Below are 23,585 nucleotides of genomic sequence, written 5' to 3'. Positions count from 1 at the left end.
CAGGTAGTGCCTGGCCTGTAAGCACACCATGTGAGGGTCTGGAACAGTCAAGCACCCCCAAGACAGCCAGGCCCAGGCGGCACTCAGCATACGGGGAACTGTAGAGACCTAGGACAGTGGGAGGCACCGTGAGGGTTGAATTGCCTCTTCCAAATGCAGCTTGTCAATCTGGACCCCACTCTCCTCCCCAGGACTCGGCCTCCCAGGGCTGGTGCTGGTCAGATGTGACCAGGGGACCCCAGCATCATTCAGTCTTCAGACCAGCTCTTTGGGTGTCACCAGTATGGTGAATCCGGTGTGTGGATGAGGAACCTGCCCTGCTCTGAGGCCTCTAAGACTCAAAGCTGTAAGTCCCCACCAGATCCTGAGATGATGGGGCCCAAACTCACGCTTCCCTTGCACTGTGCTACCAGCGTCTGCGGGAAGGAAGCAGTGTCCCACTCTTTATCAAAAACCACTTTGCATCTGTAAAATTCACCCTGGCACAGAACGCACTGTGGTGTTCAATGTGCATATGCTGAGTGTATTTGAGAAGCTATGCTTAGCCCCTAACCTGCTACTCAATACCACAGCATTTCTGCCATGCCAACAATGACCCTGAAGCCCACCAGCAATGGTGCCCTCATTCCTCCTCATCCGCCCCTCAGGATTGGAGCTACCACGCCGCTCTCTGTGACTATCTGTTTCGCAGTTCTAGAGATTGTCCATCTTGGAATCCATGGCCTTTTGAATGATGCCACTTTTATTTAGCAAAATGTCTCCAAGGTTTAGCCATGTCATAGCATGCATCAAAGGTCATTTTCTTCTTTTCTGAGACAAGGCCTCATGTAGCCCAGGTTGCTCTTGAACTTAATAAGTATCCTAGGCTGGCCTTGGACTCCTGACCAGTTTCTCAAGTGCTGGAATTACAGGCACAAACCACCACTCCCAGCTAACTTTTTAAATATAAAGGTAACTAATATTCAATCCTATGGCTGTTTCCCATCCTGCCCACCACACATTGGCTGTAGGACACTTTAGGTTATTACTGGTTTTTGCTTGTTTTTGTGTGGTCATGCATTTTCATGTCCTTTCAATACAAACTTTGGAGATAGATTTGTAGATACAGTAACTCTTGTGACTGACATTTGGTACTTACTTGGAATAAATACTAAACTTATTTTTTTTTCCAAAGTTGCTTTCTCTTTTACATTCCCAGTGCATTGTCTTCACCCTCCCCATTTTATATATTAGAAATCTCAAGTTCAGAAAGACTCAGGCCCTCACAAAAGTCACAAAGCAAAGCTAAAAATCATACCCAGGCAGTCTGGCTCCAGGGAACCTTATTCAAACCCACGGCTTGGCAACCAACTATAGCCACTGGTTTGCCAAATCTGACCTGTTTCCTACCTTTTTTTTTTTTTTTTTTTTTTTTTTTGGACAGCTTGAAATCTAAGAATGTTTTTTATATTTTTAAACCACTGGGGGAATGAACTTAAAACAAGAATATCTTGTGACACATAAAAATTCTATTAAAGTCAAATTCCAGCATCCATAAATAAAGCTTTATTGGACAGAGTCACACTTGGCCCCTCTGCACGAACAGTTCGTGGTTGCTTTAACTAGAACTGTAGGCCAAGTGGGCTGCTACAGGGGCCATACGAGTTCAAAATACTTCCTGTCTGGCTCTCTAGAGGGAGGGCATGTGTAGAGATTCCCTCTGCCACTCGGCTGCTTCTGCTGCCCCCAAGCTGGGGGTATGAGTGAAGCCCATGATGGAGGGAGATGGGGGTGGCAGGGGTGTTTAGCCAAGGACAGGAGGACCCAAGACTGCTTCCTAGAGACAGTGTCTGACTGATTCCTCAGATGCCAGTCTCCATGCGAAGGTGTCTTAGGGTTTCTGTTGCTCTGATAACCGAGAGCTGCTTGGGAAGGAAAGGGCTAATTCCAGTTTACAGCGCCTGGGTCATGCTCCATCATTGAAGGAAGTCACAGCAGGAATAATTAACCCAAGCAGGAATGATCAGGGTAGTCACAGGCAAACCCAAGCAAAACCAAAGTCCAACAGTGTAAATAACTCCGTCCCCAGTGTCTGGGCATCGATCACTCTCCTCTGGGCGCTAAAGGGCCACTTCTCCAAGTCTGACATCCACAGCACACATGGCTTGTCTCCCAGGCCCAGCCTAGTTCTGTTCCATAACTGCTGTTGTCCTTGGTGGTAATCCCATGACCCCAGCTCCTCTGAAATTCTGGGGATGCCAGTGTAACAAGGCTGTATCCTCACCAGTAACTCTCCTAGACTCTCTTCCTGGACTCTAATCCGGCTAAATGGTACCAGACCTCAACTTTTCTCCACGGCCCCTTCTCTCACAGCCCCAAATCCCAGGGCTTTGATTGCGACTGAGGCTGTACCTTCACTAATGGCCTCTCTCCAGGGACTCCAGGCCTGCTACCCAGTGCCAAGCCCAGCTGCTTGTCACAACTCCTTCATGACTTCAAAACCTGTACCACCTGAAGACTTTTACCCAAGTTCACCTCCCAATACAAATCACAGTGCTCGGTTTTCTAGAGATGGTGGGAATGGAAGCCACAGCCAGGCAGTCAGAGCTCAGTCATGCAATCCCCAGCTATCACATCTGCCCTTGCCTCCCATCAGGGAAGAGGCAACTACAGTGTCGAAAGAAGTCCTGGTTGTTGACTTACTCCATGGCAGGGCCACTCTGGGCTCTTCTCTGGGCTTCAGTCTCTGGATATGCAAAAGTGGGTGACAGGCTTTGCTTTGGAGATTATGGGGCTGGCTCCATGAACTGCTGGCTGGGAGCAGAGGAGGGGCACCTCTTTGCAAAGCCGAGCAGGTGTACTAGCAGCGCGGCCAGAACTCCCTGACCCTTGCCTGCTGGCCTCCCAGTCACCTCACTCCAATCCACATAAGAAAGGAAATGAGAGCTCCATCTGAAAAGGCTGCAGGGAAGGCGGTGTCCCACCTAGATATGATTCTATGCTGGGCTTCTTCCCGGCTTCAGGTAAATGTTTATCCTATCCATGGCTGCAAGATCCCTTCTATTCCCCCTGTGCATCCCCAACAGGGGTCATCTCATCCCCTCCCAGTTTCAGTAACCAGGAGACCTAAGCCTGTGACCAAGGCCACCTTGTCTCTGCCTCTGGTTATGACTGCCAGTGGCTCCTGACTTTCTGCAGGGGGATTATCCCAGGCCCTGCAAACCCAACTCTATCACACTGCCTGCTTCTCTGGCCTTCTTCACGCCATGCTTCCCACCCCCTAGCCAGGTCTCCTCTCTCTAACATCCCAGCTATCCTGGGCTCAAAACCCCACTAAAGCTAGGGTGCACTTTCACCAGCCCAGTGACCAGGGTCTGCCCTGCCAACCCAGCCTGCCCTCTGTCCCTTCTGGTTTACTCCTCTTAGCCCTGGTAGTCTCCAGAGAGCCTGAACCCTGGCTTAGTTAGAGGTCTCTTGGACCTATTCTAGCCTACAGGTCCTGCCAGTCTCTCTTGGGCCGTTCTGTTATGTGTGTACTGCTGACATGTGTGCCTCCCCCGTGTGGCAACTGACTATCCCCTTATCCCTCCACCTCCCTAGAGACCAGCACCGAGCAGTGAGAAGAGAATGTTCCAGAAGCTTGCTGGACTGAGGAGCTCCAGTTCTGCTCACAGAGTTGTGGCTCAGAAACTGGGCAGCTGATACTTGGGTCAGCTCTCACAAGCAAGGTTCTTTCCACCTGTCCCTCTTCTTCAAGCCATCTCCTCAGACTGGTCATACCAGCCAAGTGCCTGAGAAATGCCCTGCCAAGAGCTTCTGCCAGTTGGGGAACAAGAGAGGCTTCTCTCCAGCCCAAAGTCCTGTGTTGTCTCAGCACCTGACTCAACTTCTACAGCCTCCTGGTCTCACAGGGAATATCCCCGCCTCCATGGAGAAAGTACCTGCTGTGGAGTCCCAGCAGGATAGTGCTTACGGGGTAGGCATGCCCACCCTAACCTCCTGGAAGGTGCCAGACATAAGTCCCCACTCCTCCTCCCATCTATGACGACTAGCTGTCAAGCCAACCAGGCCTCAGACTGTGATATCCAGTCTCTTTTCTGAGATGTGAGGGCCTGGGTCTTTGTGTGGTCTCCCTCAGTAGACTTGCTATGTGACTTTGCAAGCCATTCTCTCTCTCTCTTGGCCTTGTTTTAGTGTCACAGAACTGGGGGTAGCCAAACACCAGAGGAAAGTGTTCGTGTCTGCAATAAAAAGCAAGGGGGCAGTGATAGCTCAGTAGATAAAGTGCTTGCCACATAAGCACAAGGACTTGAGTTTGATCCCCAGAACCTACATAAAAAAGCTGGGCACATGAGCCAGAGAGATCACTCAGTGGGTAAAGGTGTTTGCCTCTGAGCCCGAGGATCTGAGTTTGACCATCGGAACTCACGTGGTAAAAGGGAGAGAATTGACTCCCACCAATTTTCCTCTGACCTCACAGGTGCACCGAGAATCTCTCATTGTAAGGTTGGCTGAACTACAGCGAAAATTCAAGTCTCAGCCTCAGAGTGTGTCAACAGTTAAAGTAAGGGCTCTAATTGGCAAAGAATGGGATCCTACAACATGGGACGGGGATGTGTGGGAAGACCATGTTGAAGCTGAGAATTTTGAATCTTCAGATTCTCAAGGGTTTGCCCCACCTGAGGAAGTAGTACCCTCAGCCCCACCCCTTGAAATAATGCCTTCCCCACATGAGGAAATTAATTTTGCAGAGTCTGATAAACCAGCAATGACTTTCACTACTGATGTTTCTCAAGGCCCACCAATAGTTTCTTCTAGACCTGTAACCAGACTCAAAGCAAAACAGGCTCCTAGAGGGGAGGTAGAAAGTGTAGTCCATGAGGAAATTCGCTACACTACTAAGGAGCTTAATGAGTTTGCTAATTCATTCAAGCAGAAACCTGGTGAATATGTGTGGGAATGGATTTTAAGGGTGTGGGATAAGGGTGGAAGGAACATAAAACTAGAGCAGGCTGAGTTTATTGACATGGGTCCTCTGAGTAGAGATTCTAGGTTTAATACGGAAGCTCGCATAGTTAAAAAAGGTGTCAAAAGTTTGTTTGAATGGTTGGCTGAGGTGTTTATCAAAAGATGGCCTACTGGAAATGACTTGGAGATGCCTGATATTCCGTGGCTTAGTGTTGATGAAGGGATTTTAAGACTTAGGGAAATTGCAATGCTAGAGTGGATATATTGTGTAAAGCATAATTGTCCACAATGGGAAGGTCCAGAAGATATGCCCTTCACCAGCTCTATAAGACGCAAATTGGTGAGAGGGGCACCAGCACATTTGAAGGGTTTTGTTCTTTCCCTTTTCCTTTCATACATGCGCGAGTTCGTGTGTACACATACACACACACACACACACACACACACACACATCATATCACAAACACACCACATCACACATATCACACACAAACATACATACCATATCACAAACATACCACATTATACACACACACACACACAGAGAGAGAGAGAGAGGGAGAGAGAGAGAACCCGTCAGTGTTGTATGCATTTACAATCTCAGCTCTGGGTGGTGAAGACACATAGAAGCCTGTGGTTCCATGGCCAGTCAATCTAACCTAATTGGTCTAATTGGTGATTTTCTGGCCAAGTGAGAGACCCTGTTTCAAAAACAGGATGTTGGTACCTAAAACAGAACATACACACACCCACAAGGGAGTAAAACATGGATGCTTGATACAGAAATGAATCTTGAGAACTGACCCTAAATATAGGAAGCCAGTTTTAAAAGACTACTTGTTATGTGACTCTATTTATAAGGCTGGCTGAGGCGAACAGACAAATAGCAGATTAATGAATTCCAGGGCTGGGGGCGGGGGGCGGTGAGAGAGGGACAGAGCATCTGACTGTGGGTCTGGAGCTGCTTCTGGAAGTGATGAAAATGTTCAAGAATTAATGGTAATATCTGTGTGATTATGAATACACAAAACCCACTGAATTGTGCTCCTTAAATGGGCAAGTTGTAGCCAGGTATAATGGCGCAAGCCTTTAATTCCAGTGCTCAGAAAGCTGAGTCAGGAGGATCTCTGAGTTTGAGGCCAGCCTGGGCTACATAGTAAGTTCCAGGATAGCCAGAGCTACATAGTGAGGCCTTGTCTCAAAAAACAAAACAAAACAAAACAAAACAAAACAAAACAAAAAAAAACAAGCAAGCAAGCAAGCAAGCAAAAAGCAGGTTGTGCCAGGCACAGTGGCACATGCCTGTAATCACACCACTTAGGAGACTGGGGCAGGAGGATCACCTGAGTTCAAGGTCACCCTGGTCTACAAATTTCCAGGCAAAAATAAAAAAAGGCTGAACATTTTTAATGCATTTTTTAAACCCCAGCACTAGGGAGCCCAACGCAAATAGCCTGATCTACATTCGAAATTCCAGGCCAGCCAGAGATTCATGGTGGGACCCTGTCTCAAAGGAACAAACAAACAAACCAAAAAACAAACAAATGAAAAACCAACAACAACAATGAAGTAGACAATTTATATCTTATACCATAAAACTGTTTCCTTTTTGTTAGCCCAGGTCTGAAAATCACTGTTACAGAAGGGACAGTGGCCTTGGGTTCTTGCTGTACCTGGGCCCCTCTATTCCTGCCCAGGCTGGGATCTCTGGGACACGCCAGTTCTGTGCACTGTCCTATCTCCTTCACGAAGCTCTTCTGCTCAGATTGACTGAATTGTTTCTATGGTTTGCAACCCAAACCCTTTATTAGGGCACAGGTGTTCACTGTGACCCCAACTCTTAACAGGTTTTAAGCAATGAATGAATGTGCCGTGGGAATGGCAAGACAGGCCAGGGACAACTTAACTGCTAGTCACAAAAATAACTGTCCATCATGCTGTCATTGCCTGATGTACGATATGGCAGGCTCCTGGGATGAGGATTAGTGGTGTGTGGTGGGCATCCTGGACACAAGGGGCCTGTGACAACATCACAGAGAAGGTCCCTGTTAGTGACATGATGGGTACCATGAGGTAAGAGCTTGCTGGGTGCTATGCTTAGTGCTGCCCATGGAACTTCCAGACAACAACCCTACCAAGGGAGACCATGTCTACAAACTGCCCGAGAGAAGTGGGTTACCAATGGTGCATCACACAATGGAATATTGAATATTTATCTAACAATAAAAAGAAAAGAGCAACCTGGGTGTGCTGGCAGAGACCTGCAATCCCAGCCCTGGAGAACTACACAGTGAGACTCTGTCTCCAAGAAAGAACCAGCACGCCACAGAAGGACAAGAGGAAACTTGGAAGTATAGTGGTGGGTGACAGAAGGCTTCTCTCTGAGACATTCTAGAACAGGCAAAAAATAGAGACAACAGAAAGATCAGTCCTCGCCCCAGGGCTCAGGGGAAGGGAGAACCAGGTGGAACACAAGGATATTAGAGCAGCCACCCTATTCTGTATAACCCAGGCATACCCCACTTGTCAAACCCTGGAGGACGGACCATGCAAACCCTCACTCTGATCAGTAACAATGTAGCAACACTCACTCACCAACTGTCCCAAATGTAACACAGTAACAGAATATACAAAATAGAGAGTGCGAGGAGAGGAGGGCAGAGGAAAGGTGTCTGGGAACTAGGCTTTACAACCAACCAACCAACCAACCACACACACACACACACACACACACACACACACACACAGAGAGAGAGAGAGAGAGAGAGAGAGAGAGTCTATGAAGCGTATACAGATAATCTCAGAAGAGTCCATCTGAAATCAAGGTGCTAATACAATCCAGGCTACATTTCCAGTAGCCCCCATATCCAGGCTACCTCTGCAGTGGCCCCCAGGGTGGGCCAGTCCTCAGTCTAGTCCTGTCTACATCCCTGTCGCCACAGGAGACAGCAGCCAGTGCCTCCCAGTGCAGTGCTCTGTGTTTTGGTTGGCATCAGGGACGCCCAGGCCAGGAACTGGAAGAGGAAACCCTCGAGAGTGCCAGGGCTGGGGGTGGGGCCTGGCCTTCTCCATGGGCTGCCAGGCCCCAGGGAAGGAAGGACACACTGGGAAACATCTCCTCAGTCTTGGCTGCATCTACTACAGCTCAACCCCAACCAGCCCCAAGCGCTGGTGGTGGTCTGTGGTTAAGCTTGGCCACCTCCATTTTCTGTGTGACCACATCTCTAACCTCTCTTGCTTACTGAGATCACGAGGGCAGAGACTCTCTCAGACAGTCTCCAGAGGCATCTTCAGCATGCAGTTCCTATCGCTCTTTACTTACCAGCTTTCTCTTCATCCCTGAAGAGGTGGGGGGGGGGGAGGTGGGATGGGGGGCAAGAAGAGCTGTGACAGTTCAGGGAGGACCTTCCTGTGAATGGAGAAAGAGCCTCTCTATTCCCAGGGCTAGCCTTGAACATGAAGAACTCCGGAAGTTCTCATGCCTGGAGGCTTTGAAAAGCCCAACTACAGCAACATGAAGCTAACCAATGCCTACCAGCCTTGCTGTCTGCCTGAGGTGGCCCTAGGTTCCCATGGCCTGGCTTCATCAGGTGGCCTGCTTGGAGAGCAGTGAGCTGTCACCATCTTCCTGTGTTATCTTGAGTGAGGAGCTCTGCCTCTCTGGATCTCAGAGACAGCCTTAAGCTCTGGTGAATGAATAGTGAAGTAACTAGGCCTAGGGCACGGAGGAAATCTAAGTCTCCAGGCAGTGGCAGCGGGAGAACCTGGCAGGCAGCCGGAAGCAGGGAAGCACTCAGGAGGCCTTCCGGGTTTAAAAAAAAAAAAAGCCCAGTAGGCTCCACCCATCACGCTGCTCACTGATGGGGGTGGGGGGAGTATCTGAGTTGGGGAGGTCTGCAAACCAGAGCCCTCAAAGAAGCAATCATGCCATAATTAGGGTCATTAAGAATCTTCTGCATGGTAATGCTAGGACCTCTTGTTTACCCAACTCTTCTGTCACAGGAGACTGCTGGCTCTTCTGGGAAAGAACTGGAGGCCAAGGAAGGCCAGGCCTTCCTAGATGTGTGAGCCCCAGGCCCTGGAAGTCCAGGCCTTCCTATGCGTGTGTGCCTCCAGGTGATCCAGTCTTCCCAGGTCCTGCCCATTTTGTCACAGCTAAGGGTGGCTTTCTCCTGAGGCCTCAGCCTGTCCTTCCCTCAGGTTCTGGGCTCTGTCACTGGAATTTTAGAGGTTCCCACTGGGGTCAGGAGTGACTTCTAGACAGCTAGCGTTTCACCACTAAGGCCCTCCTTCCCTCAAGATGACCTCAATGTAGCAAAAGCAGCTCCAATGGCAAATACAGGCACAGCGCTTTACAGTTTACAAAGAGCTTCCATGTGCGTCATCCCGGGAAGGTGTCTCACTGACTTCCCAGGTCTTACCACGATCTGCATTTCACAGACACCATCTGTGAGAGGAACAGGAAGTCACCTGAGGCCTCCTCAGATGCTGGGAATCACAGATTCTGAGCTTTGGCGGTGGGCAGAGGACCACATGTCTTCAGAGCCTTCTTCCTCAGGCAAGGGCTTGAGAGATAAAACTGTGCTTGGGAGACAGTCAAGGCAATGGGTTTGACAGGCCCAAGTACTTGCCTAGAGGCCTTGGATTCTCTCAGGACTCAAAGACTGTAGAGACCTGTTCTTCTAGGTTATCAGTTCTTAACCTGTGAGTCACAACCCCTCTGACAAACCCAAAAAATCCAAAAATAATTATATCATCATTTCTAACAGTAATAAAATAACAGCTATGAAATAGCAATGAAAATAGTTTCTTACATTGGGGTCACCACAATATGAGGAACTGTATTACAGGGTTTCAGCATTAAGAACACTGCTACAAGTCACAAGCACAGGACTGAAGAGTCAACAGGAGTGGCCAGCCCAGCCAGGCACAGTGTGACACATGCCTTTAGTCCCAGCACTTGGGAAGCAGAAGCAGAGACAGGTAGATCTATGTGAGTCCATAACTAGCCTGGTCTGCATAGTGAGTTCCAGGCCAGCCAGCCACCTAGTGAGATACTATCTCAATAAAAGAATGACTAGTCCTACCCAGAGAACAGAGCTTTTCTTCACAAAACCATAGACTTCAGGCCTTTTATATGTCCCAAACCAATCTCAACATCAGCTCACACAGCCGAGCATATCCCGAGCACTCAGTAAGGCAGGAAAGTAAGAACATGAGTTTAAGGCCAGCCTTAACGACATAACAAGCCCTGTCTTAAAATAAATGAATGAATAAGTAAATGTCTTTAAAAATCAGTTCTCCCAAGATGCCCACAACCATAGAATTCTAGAGCAAGCAGACTAGGATTTCAGAATCAGGAAGTTACAAATTTTGGACCAATGAAGTCATAGTGTTACTCTCTCATCTCTCCTCCAGGCAGACGGCCTTGTGCAGCAATAGTGCCTATGCTGTCTCCTTAGACAGGCTCGTATGGTGGTCCTAACTCTCTGGAAACTTGGGCAGCCTCTCCAGGCCATCAAGACTGCTGGAAGGTTGTCCTGGGAGGAGTTCCTGCCCCTGTCTTGGCTCTCTGCTCTCAGGAGCACTGTCAGGTTCTCCCTGAACAATCAGAACCTGTAAGCATCCTGAAGACCTTTGGTTGAGTCTTGAGGACTATCGTGTGTGTGTGTGTGTGTGTGTGTGTGTGTGTGTGAGTGAGTGAGTGAGTGTTAGAATGGTCTGACTCACCACCCTCTCATCTACTCTCAGTGTTCAGGGCTTTGCTCAACAGCCTAGAGTTTCAGTCACAGGGCTCAGCTGGCTTTCTCTCATGCCTCCCTCTGGGACTCTGAGGAGAAAGGGGGTTACTTTCCCTCTTGTTTACCAACCTGGAAGTCTCCATTCCCTCCTCCTTCCTCACCAGGCAGGAGGCAAGTCACTGACCACTTTATTGCCCCTGTCCCTAGCTCCCATTCACACTAACACAGAGGCCTGGTGCAAGCCCTGGGCTGAGACGCCCTGTCCCATAGCCTCTGCTTCTGCCTCTGCCTCTGCCTCTGCCTCTGCCTCTGCCTCTGCCTCTGCCTCTGCCTCTGCCTCTGCCTCTGCCTCTGCCTCTGCCTCTGCCTCTGCCTCTGCCTCTGCCTCTGCCTCTGCCTCTGCCTCTGCCTCTGCCTCTGCCTCTGCCTCTGCCTCTGCCTCTGCCTCTGCCTCTGCCTCTGCCTCTGCCTCTGCCTCTGCCTCTGCCTCTGCCTCTGCCTCTGCCTCTGCCTCTGCCTCTGCCTCTGCCTCTGCCTCTGCCTCTGCCTCTGCCTCTGCCTCTGCCTCTGCCTCTGGGCTCACATGGACTGGCCAAGCCCTGAGAGGCATTACCGATCTCAGTACTTGATCATCAGCTACTTCTGTCCTGACTCCAGCCTCTTGTGGCTACTTATCTGAAGCCCCAAGTATCTGCCACCCTGAACCCCGTGATAGGGACACAAGACACCACAGACCTCTCCCTGCCAAGGAGTCACTGTAACAGGGGACCTGGGTATCACACACTGGGTTAGACATTAAGCAGACGGCTATGTGTTTTCCAGTGGGAAAAACTGGTTAAATGTGCAAAACAAGGAAAGAGAAACCAATCAGTTGTTAAAATCACACGACTAGCAGGTGCACACATGCCTAACCTCAGCTAAGGCAGGACAGAGTTCAAGGCCAGACTACACAACAAGGTTCTGTCTCTAAATCAATCAACCCCACAGCTACAGAGCTATTCCTGAGTCTAAGCTGAACTCTGCCTTTGAGTAATAATCATTAGTTGTTTCCTGACTTATAGGAAAAGAACTACACTGCTTAAAACAACAACAACAACAAGAAAAGAACTCCTCAAATTAGGCACTTTTCTCCTGAAATTGTTTTCTTAAGCTCCTGATGCAGGTTCGCATGCTTTTATCCCGGGTCCGGTGAGGGTGACCTCAGGCAGTGTGCAGGATCTCCTCCCCTGTCTTCCCCTCCCCCATCATCTCCTCCCTGCCCCTCCCCCATCCTCCTCCCATTATTACTGCCTCTCTCTTCCCCACTGCATTCTGCAAAGAGAAGCAGTCTCTCTCTGCCTAGGCATGTCTCAGAACACGAGGCCTAAACCTGTCTTCACCTTGTTCAAAGGTCCAACCATCCTTTCTGGTGATTAGAGAAAGCCTTGATTGGCTGTTGAGGAAGAATTTCTCAGGAGTCAGCAGGCCCACCTTGGGGCTCAGGGCAGTTCCATAGCGCAGGCCTCCAGGTCCACCATTTGCCATTCCTTCCCTTGACTGAAGCACGGCTTTCTCTAGGCTCTCCTCTCTGAGGCTGTGAGCTCATTAAAAGCCCCAAAGTGGAGTTCAAAGGACCAGCTAATATGAGCTATTGAGGCTGCAGACAAGACTACACTGCTTAGGTTCAAACCCCAGATTTCCTACTTAGTTAACTGGGCAAGTGACCAAATGCTTCAGTTTCCTGATTTATAACATGGGGATAAGACATCAACTTCACGGGCTGTTACAGGTGAGCTACGACATCAGACAAGACCTAGAATGTAGACCCCGTACCTAGCAAGGAGCCCCTGTTCTTGGCGCTGCACTTTCCTTATCTCTATATAAATGGGACAACCTTCCTGTTTCTCCTCGTTCTCTTCCTAAGTTGTAGAGTTCTTCCCCAAGGGAGAAGCAGACATTGTTTCAGAAGCAGACAGGGGGCCTGTTCTCTGTAGCCTGTTTCGACTTCCTTTCCCTCACCCCACTTCCTCCCATTCTTCTTTCTTTACCTGGAAGAAGGTCCAGGCGGCTATGGGCTGCACTCCAGGGGTGTCCTGTCCACGGAGACGGTGATGTCACTTCACTCGAAGAGCTGAGGAGACAAGGCAACAAACTTTAACTCCCACCCAGCGTCTTCCACACCTAGCTTTAATGAGCCATGCCCTGGTACTGTCCCCCCAGTAATGCTGCCCACCCCCTGCTGGAGGTGGGCCTGCTGATGGGTAGGTAACCCCTAGTCCCAGGCGAATTAGGGAAGCCATAAAGTTGGTAGCTGATCATATCCTGGGCCCTGAGATCAGGACACATAGTCCCATTTCCATTCCTGCAGGCCAAGGCCAGAGAACCTGTTCCTTGAACACCCATGCCCCTTGCAAGGCCCCAAGAGAAGAGGCTGCAGGTGCTGCTGTGCTGGGACATAAATCTTCATGCTTCCTCGGGAGCTGTGAGACCAGCTGTTCTTCCAAGGAAGCTGCCAGGGGAGGGCTGGTGGGATCTGGGGCACCACAATTATGTGCCTGGGTCTGACTCATGCATTGTCTCCCTGAAGCTCCCACAGCCAGCAGGACAGTCCCCCAACACCCCACACCTAGGCGCTATGAGGAGAGACCGGCTATACAAGTGGAAGGTAGAGGAAGGGGCCTCAGGCCAGCATTTCAAGCTTTAGAGGACATTGCCACCTTGCCTATTCAGGGAAGCCAAGCCTGGCAGGGCCAGGGCCTTTCTGTGTCACAAAGAGCAGCAATGGCTGAGGTCTGGGCCCTTGTCAGTTTGACAGCTCTCCCCAACCCACTCAGATCTTGGAGCCAGCATGAAGTACATACCAGCTTCAGAGTGGGCAGGAGGGGTTGGGTCCAGAGACAGCATGTAGACACAGACGCAAACACCCGCCCCCGCCACCCCATGCCTGCCCCTTCAATCCTAGGGATGTGACGTACTTTATAGTTTACAAAGCACGCTTATTGACACAGGCTTGTTAATGCAAGTCTGTAAACCTAGATAATCAGGAGACCAAGGCAGAAGGATCAAAAAGTTCAAGGCCTTGGGCTTACAGAATGACTGAAGGACAGTTGGGACAACTTATGGGATATCTCAAATATTTTATAAGTTAAAAGAAGGCTTGTGTTACAGCACTCACCAAGGCCCTGGGTTCAAGCCCCCACCTCTAGAAAAAAATGGAACAAATAAAGAAAAACACTTCTTTCCTTTATCTACATCAGGGATGGATCCTCAGGCTTGTGGCAGAGGGATGTAAACAGAGCAGGGTGGCTCAGACTTGAGAATGCCCCCCCACAACATCACACACACACACACACACACACACACACACACACACACACCACACATATGCACACACACATTAAAATGCAACAGTTTCCTAAAAAATAAAGCAGAGGCCCTAGGAAGTGGGCACACCCAGCAAGGTGGCAAAGTTCAAATTAACCCCCAATCCCTGCCCACCTCCTCTTTTCATCTACTGAGACAGAGTCAGGCCCAGAATGCTCTCAAACTTGAAGCAGTCCCTCTGCCTTGGCCTTAAGGGTTAGGATTATAGCAGAGACTCACCCAGATGTCTTTTCCATTTCTCCTTTAATGTTTTTTTTTTCCCACTGTGTAGTTTTGCTGTGTGGAGTTTTAAATTTTTTCTCATGAATATGTGTGTGTGTGTGTGTGTATGTGTGTGTGTGTGTGTGTGTGTGTAACATATGTGTGTATGGATGTTCATGTGTGTAGGCACACATTTGTGCATGTACATGTACACACCTAAAGTTAACATGAGGCACAGTCTCTTATTTGAATCCAAACTTGCTGATATGGACAGTTTGGCTAGCGAGCTTGCTCCAGAGGTTCTTCATCTCTGCCTCCTGAGCCCTAGAATTACAGGCAGACCTCCATGCTCGCCCGCCAGGTTCACACAGGTCCTGGGGATTTGAACTCCAGGCCTCACACTTGCACAGCAAGCACTTTCCCCTGAGCCACGGACCCAGTCCTTAAACTTGCTCTTACTCCAGAGTATGTTGTTTGCCTGTTTAGAGACTGGGTCTCACACAGCCCAGCTGACCCCAGGCTCCCTGTGGAGCTCCAGATGATCTTGGACTTCTGTCCTCCTGCCTCCACCTGTCAAGTGCTCAGATGGCCGGTGTGTGCCACCACGCACAGTGATGCGGTGCCCAGGATTCGAACCCGGGACTTTGTGTGTGCTAGGAAAGCACTCTACCAACTGAGTCCCATAATCCATGATCTCTTGGGATAAACCCTTCAATACTGAGTTGTATAAAACATCACTGTCAGCAGGAGACATTGGACACACTTGGGTATGGAGGCACAGAGAGGGGGCAGGGAAGCCATATGGTCACCAGAGATGCAAGCATGGAAGAGGAAATGTGATGGACCCACACCGAGGTGACACAGCTGTCTCATAACCTCCACCTGGGCTCGTGGCTCCCAGTGAAAACAGATGAGGGATGGCTGGATTGGGAGGCTGCCCCCATGTCTACTCTGGTCTCACTGAAGCCCGTGCCCACCAGGCAGACCAAGATAGAACAGTCTTGCACCTGAAATAAACCAAGATAGTCCATCTCCCACCTCTGACTGAGCCATTGGCTTAGTCTCTGGGTGTGGGGGCCAGGCTACGGGTGACATGCCCAGGCCTGACTCCAGCCCTACCTTCACTTCCCAGCACAGGGACAGTGAGAGCCAGTGAGTCACTTGAAGGAAGTGCTGGGCCCCAAACAGGAAGTGGCTCTTCAGTCCAAGGCCCCTCCAGGACTAAAGCAGTGGGGGAGGCTAATGACTGAAGGGGAACAGGTGGGACCCAGCAACACTTGCTAAGACTTCACCCAAGCTTCTCCTCCTTCACCAACACCACTCAGGCCCCTGGCAAACCTGAAGAACCAAAGGTGTGTCTGCCCAGATGCCTGTCTGTCATACATGCTGCTACTGCTGGTGTGTATGCATGTGAATGTGTGCTCACCTGTGCATGTGTCTCTGTGTGTGTGCGATCATGTGTGCTCATGTGTGCATGTGTTTGTGTGTATGCGAGTGTGTGTCTGTGTGTGTTTTCTTCTACTCATGTGGTAAAAAGTGCATGGTACCCAAGGGACATCTTACAATATTTGACAATTTTCACTGTGCTCATATAACAGGAAATGAGATCCTCACTCTATAAAAAAATATATATTTATTTTATATATTGATTTTGTGTGTGTGCAACAGTGTAAATGCAGTAGTCAGAGGACAGCTTGTGGGAGTTAGTCCTTACCTCCCACCTTGTGGGTCCCACCACTCTTGTCTACTTAGTTAGTTTTAGGGGTGTTAGATATTAAACCTAGACAAGCAGTCTCCCACTGAGATATATCCTCATCCCGTACCTTTTTGTGTGTGTTTAAATTTTGAGTCAGGGTTGCTCGTTACCCAGGCGTTCATTGGCTGGCCATGTGACCTTGGTCTTCAGCCTCTCAAGGAGTTGAGATTGCAAGAGCTAGCCAGGCTAGGAATCTAATTTTATAATCTTGTACTAATTAGGATGTAGGTGGTTTAATTATAATAAATGTATAATGACAACTTCTGCAAAGATAAAATAAAGTTTCCTGTTTTCACATTCACCCTAGTTTACATTTTTGACAGAAATATATTCAAACTTCACATACTGTGTATGTGAATGTGGCACTAGTGGTGGTGACCAAAGCCTTGTGCATGACAGGCAAGTGTTCTGCCACTGTGCCACACCCCAGGGCTCAAACTCTGTTGCCTTTGCAAGATAACTGCATCTTGTTTTTAATCCTTTAAATCACCGCTGCCAAAAGAACAGAAATCCTATGAAACCCTTGCTGAAGTGAAGAGTAATATGTTTGGTGAAACAAATAGAAGTGAAGGGTGAATCTCAGCCCTCACCTTAACCTCAGCAGGCCATCGGCAAAACGGAATTTAAACACTCTCAGTGACTGAGGACTGGCTCCATGGGTAAAGTGCTTGCCTTGCAAGTGTGTGGACCTGAGTTCGGTCCCCAGGACCTCCATAAAGCCAGGTGCGGTAGCCAGCATCTGTAATTATGGCTCTCCTGCAGTGAGGGGGAGGTGGGGTCGAGAGTATCCCCAGAGAAGAATGCCCAGAGGCTCAAAGGCCAGCTGTGCTGGTTGTACAACAGAGAACTACAAAAAGAGACAAAATGACAAAAAAACGACAAGGCACTGCTTGAAGTTGAGGACCAGTATCCATGGTGTCCCCAGACCTCTGTGCATGCACGTGCTTGCACGTGCATGCGCACACACTCACACGTGCGCGCACACACATTGAAAATAAATGAATACAGACACTCAATATTTTGACACTATAAGTCGTGAAACTGTCACTTTACACACGTAGTTCTGTTCTACAAGGAAGGCATGCTTACCACAGTGGGAAGGCTGACTGTTTAACACCCCTGATGGGTCAGGCGGCGACACCTACACACAGTTTCACCCCACTGCAGAAGGGATCCTAGTGACAGTAGGTGACGCTGCAACAGACAAGCCTCAGTGGCTCACCACAAATCAGTGGCCGACACACACTAGCGGAGCTTTCCTGAGTGTCCCGAGAACTTACAGCACAGACTGGAGGAGCCTGTGCTAGCCAAGGGCAAGGCTTTTGTGTGAAGCAGGAGGCATGCTGAGGGGAGGGAGGGAGAGGCATGCTGAGGGGAGGGAGGGAGAGGCATGCTGAGGGGAGGGAGGGAGAGGCATGCTGAGGGGAGGGAGGGAGAGGCATGCTGAGGGGAGGGAGGGAGAGGCATGCTGAGGGGAGGGAGGGAGAGGCATGCTGAGGGGAGGGAGGGAGAGGTCTTCTTGGGGGGGGGGGAGGGAGGCAAAGCTATCCTCCATTCTCAGCTCCTGCAGAGCACAGGGCTAGACCCACTGTGAATCAGCAGGCTTACTCCCCCGGGAATCCCAGTGCAGCTCTTCCCACTGGCCTCTGGGGGCTCTAGACAGTTTAGATTGTTTTCTCCTTGAGGCCACTACCCTAGGTATACACACACACATACACACACACACACACACACACACACACACACACACACACACACAGAGGTAGGGTGGGTCCCAGCTTTGCCTCAAACTGAACATGAACCCTGGTGATAGGTGACAGCAGGGCCAGATCCATGTGATCATAGATTCTCTGACACAGAAGACAGAGGTCCTCTACAGCAGGTGTGAGCCCACCTAACAAGCACAGAGCAGTAGGGGCACAGGGCTCAGTCTATCCTCACTTTCCCAAGCAAAGAGGGGCCATGGCTGGGGCCAGAGCAGAGCTGGGAAGGTACACACCAGGTGCCCGGTGTACTGGCCAAAGAGCTGAAGCAGGTCTTGGTGTTCTCCCCTCTAGTCTTCTGCTGTGTGACCCCAGGCCAGTCACTTCGAGTCTCTGGGCATCAGCTGTGACAAACAGGAATAATTAGTACCATACTAAAATCATCTGACTTTAGATAAACATCTGAACAAGTTCGGTTAGGAACCTGAGGCACTGAGGTTCGGAGAAGGAAGGAAACTTGGCCAAGGTCACACAGCAGGTGATAGAGTCTGGCTGGACTAGAACTCAAGCCCGTGCTCTTCAGGGTCAGCCTCTCAGCGGCCTGAGTCGGAAGGCAAAATTGTGGGTGACATCACTTGTGATGTCATGGAGGATAGGAGCGGAGTTAGGGTGGGGACCATCGAGACCAACCCAGGCTGACCTCAGCAGTCTGAAATCAGATTCTGGGGTTTTAGTCAGAACAGGACGAAAGGACAACTTTCTGTTTGTTCCTTCCTGAGACACGCTGGCCAATATGAGTTCCCCAAGGAGGAAAAGCCGAGTGTAACTGAGGAGAGACCAACCAATGTCCTCCATGGCCCTGACATGGGCCAGCGTCCATGTTGTCACTGATGTCCTCTAGGCTGGAAGGGAGTGCCACAGCCAGACTGACAGGCTCCAAAGCTGCTGGGTTGCAGACTCGCTGTTGTTGGTCCAGAGGAACACGGGGACACCTGGAGGCGGAGTTCAAGGAGAGCCAGGCTGGAGGAGTAGCAGGTGTGGTGATGGTCCTGCTGCCTGTGTGACCCTGGAGCTCCCTTCCTGCACTGGCTTAGGAGCTGTCACTCACCACGATGAGACCTGGGCACTCAGCACCCACAGACCTTATCGCCTAGTCCTGTCTGGTCTCAGAAGTCAATGCTCCCTTCTTCCCCCCGAACGAACCCCTTACTCTTGTGGGACACACTGGACCATGTCAACCTCCTGATGGCAGGCACCTGGCTTTGGGGGCCCAAATTACCCAGAACTGATGGAATCCCTGTACCCCAGGGCACAACCATCCTCCAAGGCAGTCCTTTACCAACACTGCCCTTGGTCCTGGAGGGTTAACACTGGGTCTGTCATTGTCTTCCAATCGCCTGCTGGACTGAGCCAGAGTCCCCGCACAGGGCTGACTGAGACCACCTCTCCTCCTCCCCTTCCTTCCCTTGGCAGTTTCTGTTTCACTAAAATTCCTGAAAACCATTCTCATGTGGCTCCTGCATCTGGACCATGTGACCTCAGACACCTAGGGGTCCGAACCATTGCAGAGCCGAGGGGACTTGAGGCACAGAGGTCGCCATCAGCTGGGCAACAGAATGTGAACTCTATCTGAGGTCTTCCCGAATGACAGCCCAGGCCTTGGCCCCTCCGCTCCTCTCTGCCCGTGGCTCACATCATTGGGCTGTGTAGGTGTCCTCACATTGCCACTGCTGTCCCTCCTGGTCCTCTGAGCTCACCTCCCTACATTTCTCCCATCGCTAGGGGGAAAAGGAAAGAATCTATGGGAGGTCCAAGGAGAATGATTCAGTCCTCAGACTCCTAGCTGGCTCTGACCCTGTTTTTTGGGTCAATCTTTGTGAATCAGGGCGGGCCTGACATTCTGGGAATGCAGGGAGACTTCAAACCAACTCCATGAAAACAAGTTGTAAAAACACTGGCCGCGGCTCCAAGCGCTTGGTCGGATGATAGGTTTGGCTCCAAGGCCAGGGTTGAACAAGTTCATCAGGAGGGAACACACAGCAGGAGAGACATAGGCTAGACTCAAAGGAAGAACTTCCTAGTAATTGAGACCTAGGACCAGGGTTGGGTCTGGGCGTGGTCTCTTTGCAAACAGGCAAATCAGCATTCTCACCCTTCCAGGACCTTCTGGTCTGAAACATCCAAAAAACACTCTCAAGCACTGAAGGGGTCAGCCGCACCCATTCCCAGGCTCCTAGCCTCCCTTGCCTGGTTCAGGAAGATCCTGGGCTTCTCGTAGCCTGTTGGATGCTGCTCTATAGACCTGAAGGCAGATGGGAAGCTGGAAGTGGGCAGTTAGGGCAGGATAAAGGCTCCCACCACAATCCTTCTTGGGTTTTTATATACCACATTGTCCCTACAAAAAAGGAACACCCCCTCCAGGCACCCTCCAAGCCTGCCACTGAAGACCACAACAGGTCCTTAGGGTACCTGGACACCCCACTCATAACCTGCAAACAAGTTCCTAGTTGGGAATATACAGGCCTGAGTCTGTTCCAGACACTAGGCTCTGCCTCTGTCCCCGGATCCCTTCCCAGCCGTGTTCTCTAGAGTCGTGGCTCAAGTTCTTATAGGAAGCTCTGATTGCCCCTACACTCTTCAGTATGCCTTCAGCTGTTTGCAGACAGCTTCTCCATGCCCTACCAACCTCCGAGTTCAGAATCACCCAAAGCAAGCAGCACGTCGGAGATCCAGGCTGGCTCCTGTAGGGAGCCATCTCTCTGTGCCTGCTCTGACCCTCAGCCCCCAAGGTCGGATGCCTCCCTCTGTTTCTTCAGGAGCCCTTATGAGTCACACCACTTTATTGCTACTTCACAGAGCTTTCCCAAGTGCCCAGAGAGCACAGAAGGTGCCCTTTACACATTCATGCACAGCCACACGGACAGACACACAGACAGACAGACAGACAGACAGACAGACAAAATGCTCAAGGCATGCATGCAGGTGAATGTTCCTACCGAGGAGACACACTGGCACCAGGACATAGGCTTATGGAACACAGAGATGGGCTTATGGGACATGGTCATCCTGGGGACAGAAGAGACCTGGATCATGGTTGTTCTGAAGCCACCAGTTAGGGGGACAGCAGATCTGACCAGCTAGCTCATCAGCCACCCCTGAAGGGCCACCTGGTCTGACTGTCCCCTGAAGCTGTAGAAGGGTGAGGGAGAATCTATGAGGAGGAGAAGGCAAGGGCTGAAGTCAAGTTGGGACAAAGTAGGGCTACTCGGTGACTTCTGGCCCCACTGGCCCTTCTGCCAAAGCAGGTCTCATCCCCTACAGTGGAGCCAAACTGAACAGAGAAGGGGTCTGATCTATTGGAAGGTGGGAAAGAACCAGGGTACACACATCACACACAAAGCTGACAGGAACAAACCTGACATGGGCCCTATCTGCCTCCCCCACACCCCCACCCCACCCCCTCCGCTAACCTGGAACCTCCCAAATCCTCCTGAGTTCACTTTACAAGGAGCCCCTCCCCCCCCACCATACTGTAGGACTTTACACCTCCTTCTGGGACCTATTGATCAAGACTGAACACCACAGGCAAAGCTTTTCTTGTCCTGCTCTCAATTCACCTTTCTAGTCCTGCCCTCTGCACCCGAGGGAGCCCCCCCACACACACACACCTAGAGCTGTGTCTGTCTCCAGGGACTCTACTTAGCTCTGAATCTCCTTCCCGTGGAACATGTGTCCACTTGACAAACTCCTATAGATCCCTCAGTACCCACAGGAAATGCTGCTGTTCCCAGGACTAGCGTCAGTACTGGCAGCCAGGTTCCACGGTCAGCACCGCACGAGTAAATTGCATATGGTCAAAATCACGCCGGGCTATATATAGCTCTAGCTTATATGTGATGCCTAGGCACTGTCCTAGACATTTCCTGTTTTGACTCATGGAGCCCTTATGACAGGGGCAGATTGGATTTCCAGAGACATCTGCAGCAGCACAGCCCATCCCCCACAACCCCGAAGCGTCCTTCTGACATTTTCACTTAGAGAACTGAGGTCTGTGTACCCATGCTCAAGGGTGGGAGAGCCTGGAAGTGGTGGCTGAGGGGACACTTGGACCCTCTCAAGGCCATGCCTCCTAAGGGAGCACAGATGTTTTTTCCCTCACTCCTGAGCATGCTCCTGCCGTAACCCTGAACCCCTTGGTAGTTACTTCGACTACATTGGAACCAGCCTGCTATGGGAGGGCTCAACCAGGTATTTTTGTTTGATTGTAGACAGAGTCTAATTGTATGGCCCTGGCTGGCCCAGAACTCATTAGTTAGACCAGGCTGGCCTCAAACTCACAATGATCTGCCTGCCTCTGCCTCCCGAGTGCTGAAATTAAAGGTATGCACCACCACGCTCAGCTCTCAACCAGGCGTTTGGACAAAGGAGACCCTGAAACTGTGTGAGGGCAAAGAGAAGCCCCAGTCCCAGTGATCCAGCTTCTTGCTGTTCAAGCCACATGCACCAAGCCAGGAGCTGCTGGCCTGAGCCCATCTTGAACCTCCAATTTATAAAATGAAAGGCAGATGTTTGCTTTGTTTTGGTTTGTTTATTTATTTGTTTGTTTTGTTTTTTGGACAGTCTCACGCATTCCAAGCTGGAATTCACTACGTAGGTGAGGATGACTTTGAACCTCTGGTCCTCTTGCTCCCACCTCCTGGGACCTCAAATCTGTACCAGCATGGTTGGTTTTAGGAGGTAAAGAATCAAACACAGAGCTCTAGGTAGACTTGGCAAATACTCTCCAGCTAAGCTATATCCCTCTAAAATGGTGGCTTTTGTGTGAAATCACAAAGTTTGGTGGTGATCAATGTGTAAAGTAGAACGTCTCTCTGCTTTAAAGAAGAACGACGTAAGGCACAGAGAGCTTAAGCGACTTGCTGGAGGTCACACAGGCAGTAAGCAGCAGAGGCAGAATTTGAACCCAGGCAGTTTCAACCCAGAGTCCACACTCTTCCTGCCATGACTATACTAAGTGCCTCCAGATTTGACTGGTCTCCCACCTGCACCGAGGAGCTCAGGGGAGTGTTTACTGAGTGAAGAAATTATGGGAGGGAAAGGTCGGGCCACAGGCTGCTGATACACCAAGGCAATTCTCAAACTAAGGGTCACGACCCCTGCAGGGCGTAGAGGGTGTTGAAATGACCCCTTAAACAGATTTTCCAAGACACAGATATTTATCTTATGATTCGCAACAGTAACAAAATTACAGTTATAAAGCAGCCACCAAGATAATTTTATGGTTGTGGGTCACCACTACATGAGGCACTGTATTCAAGGGTCACAGCATTAGGAAGGATGAGAAGCACTGCTCTGAGGCTGTGGGCCCTAGGCATCACTAGAGACTTGGATTGGATCACGGCATGGCCATTGACTGGCTGTGTGAACTGGACAAGCCTCTGACTTTTTCTGAGCTCAACTGACAGATGCACAACCACTCCTCTGGCTTCAGGGGGGTACAGGTAACATATGCATATGTGGGTCCTATAACCCACAGACAAAAGGACATGCATCCAAAAGGAAACTAGGCACTAGGAATGACTTCTGCCCCCCACTCAGTGTGAGCTTCTGTGTGCCAGGCCTTTCCATGGGCAAGTTTCTGCTCTACCACTGAGCAGAGTCGTCGATGGGGAAAGACGCAGGCTCATAACAAAAGTGACCCTGAACATGGGGTCCAACCAAGGCCTGTCTGTTCAGAGAAGTCCCAGTCCTGTCACAACAGTCACGATCTAGAGCCAACCCAATTATCCATGAATGGGTGAGTGGGCAAAAATGTGGTATGTCCACACAATGGAATAATACTTTGCCTGTAAAAGGAAAGCCCGACACTTGCTA

General features: G+C 50.3%; 1 protein-coding gene across 12 annotated transcripts in view; it reads right to left on the bottom strand.

The window, feature by feature from the left end:
• Gdpd5 (glycerophosphodiester phosphodiesterase domain containing 5) overlaps positions 1-23,585 on the bottom strand; it is an 80,413-nt gene that overhangs the window by 38,669 nt on the left and 18,159 nt on the right. For 8 of the 12 annotated variants that reach the window (XM_006507639.2, NM_001362167.1, NM_201352.3 and 5 more), the window contains exon 3: positions 12,716-12,798. The gene's annotated coding sequence lies outside the window, so the exon portion shown is untranslated. Of the gene's footprint in view, positions 1-12,715; positions 12,799-18,007; positions 18,116-18,553; positions 18,704-23,585 lie in introns of all 12 variants that reach the window. The other 4 variants (XM_006507633.2, NM_001362166.1, XM_011241738.2 and 1 more) reach the window with 3 other exon arrangements.

The sequence above is a fragment of the Mus musculus genome, chromosome 7 (genome assembly GCF_000001635.26).
Source record: "Mus musculus strain C57BL/6J chromosome 7, GRCm38.p6 C57BL/6J".
Taxonomy (NCBI): Eukaryota; Metazoa; Chordata; class Mammalia; order Rodentia; family Muridae; genus Mus; species Mus musculus.
This window is presented reverse-complemented; position numbering and strand designations above follow the sequence as displayed.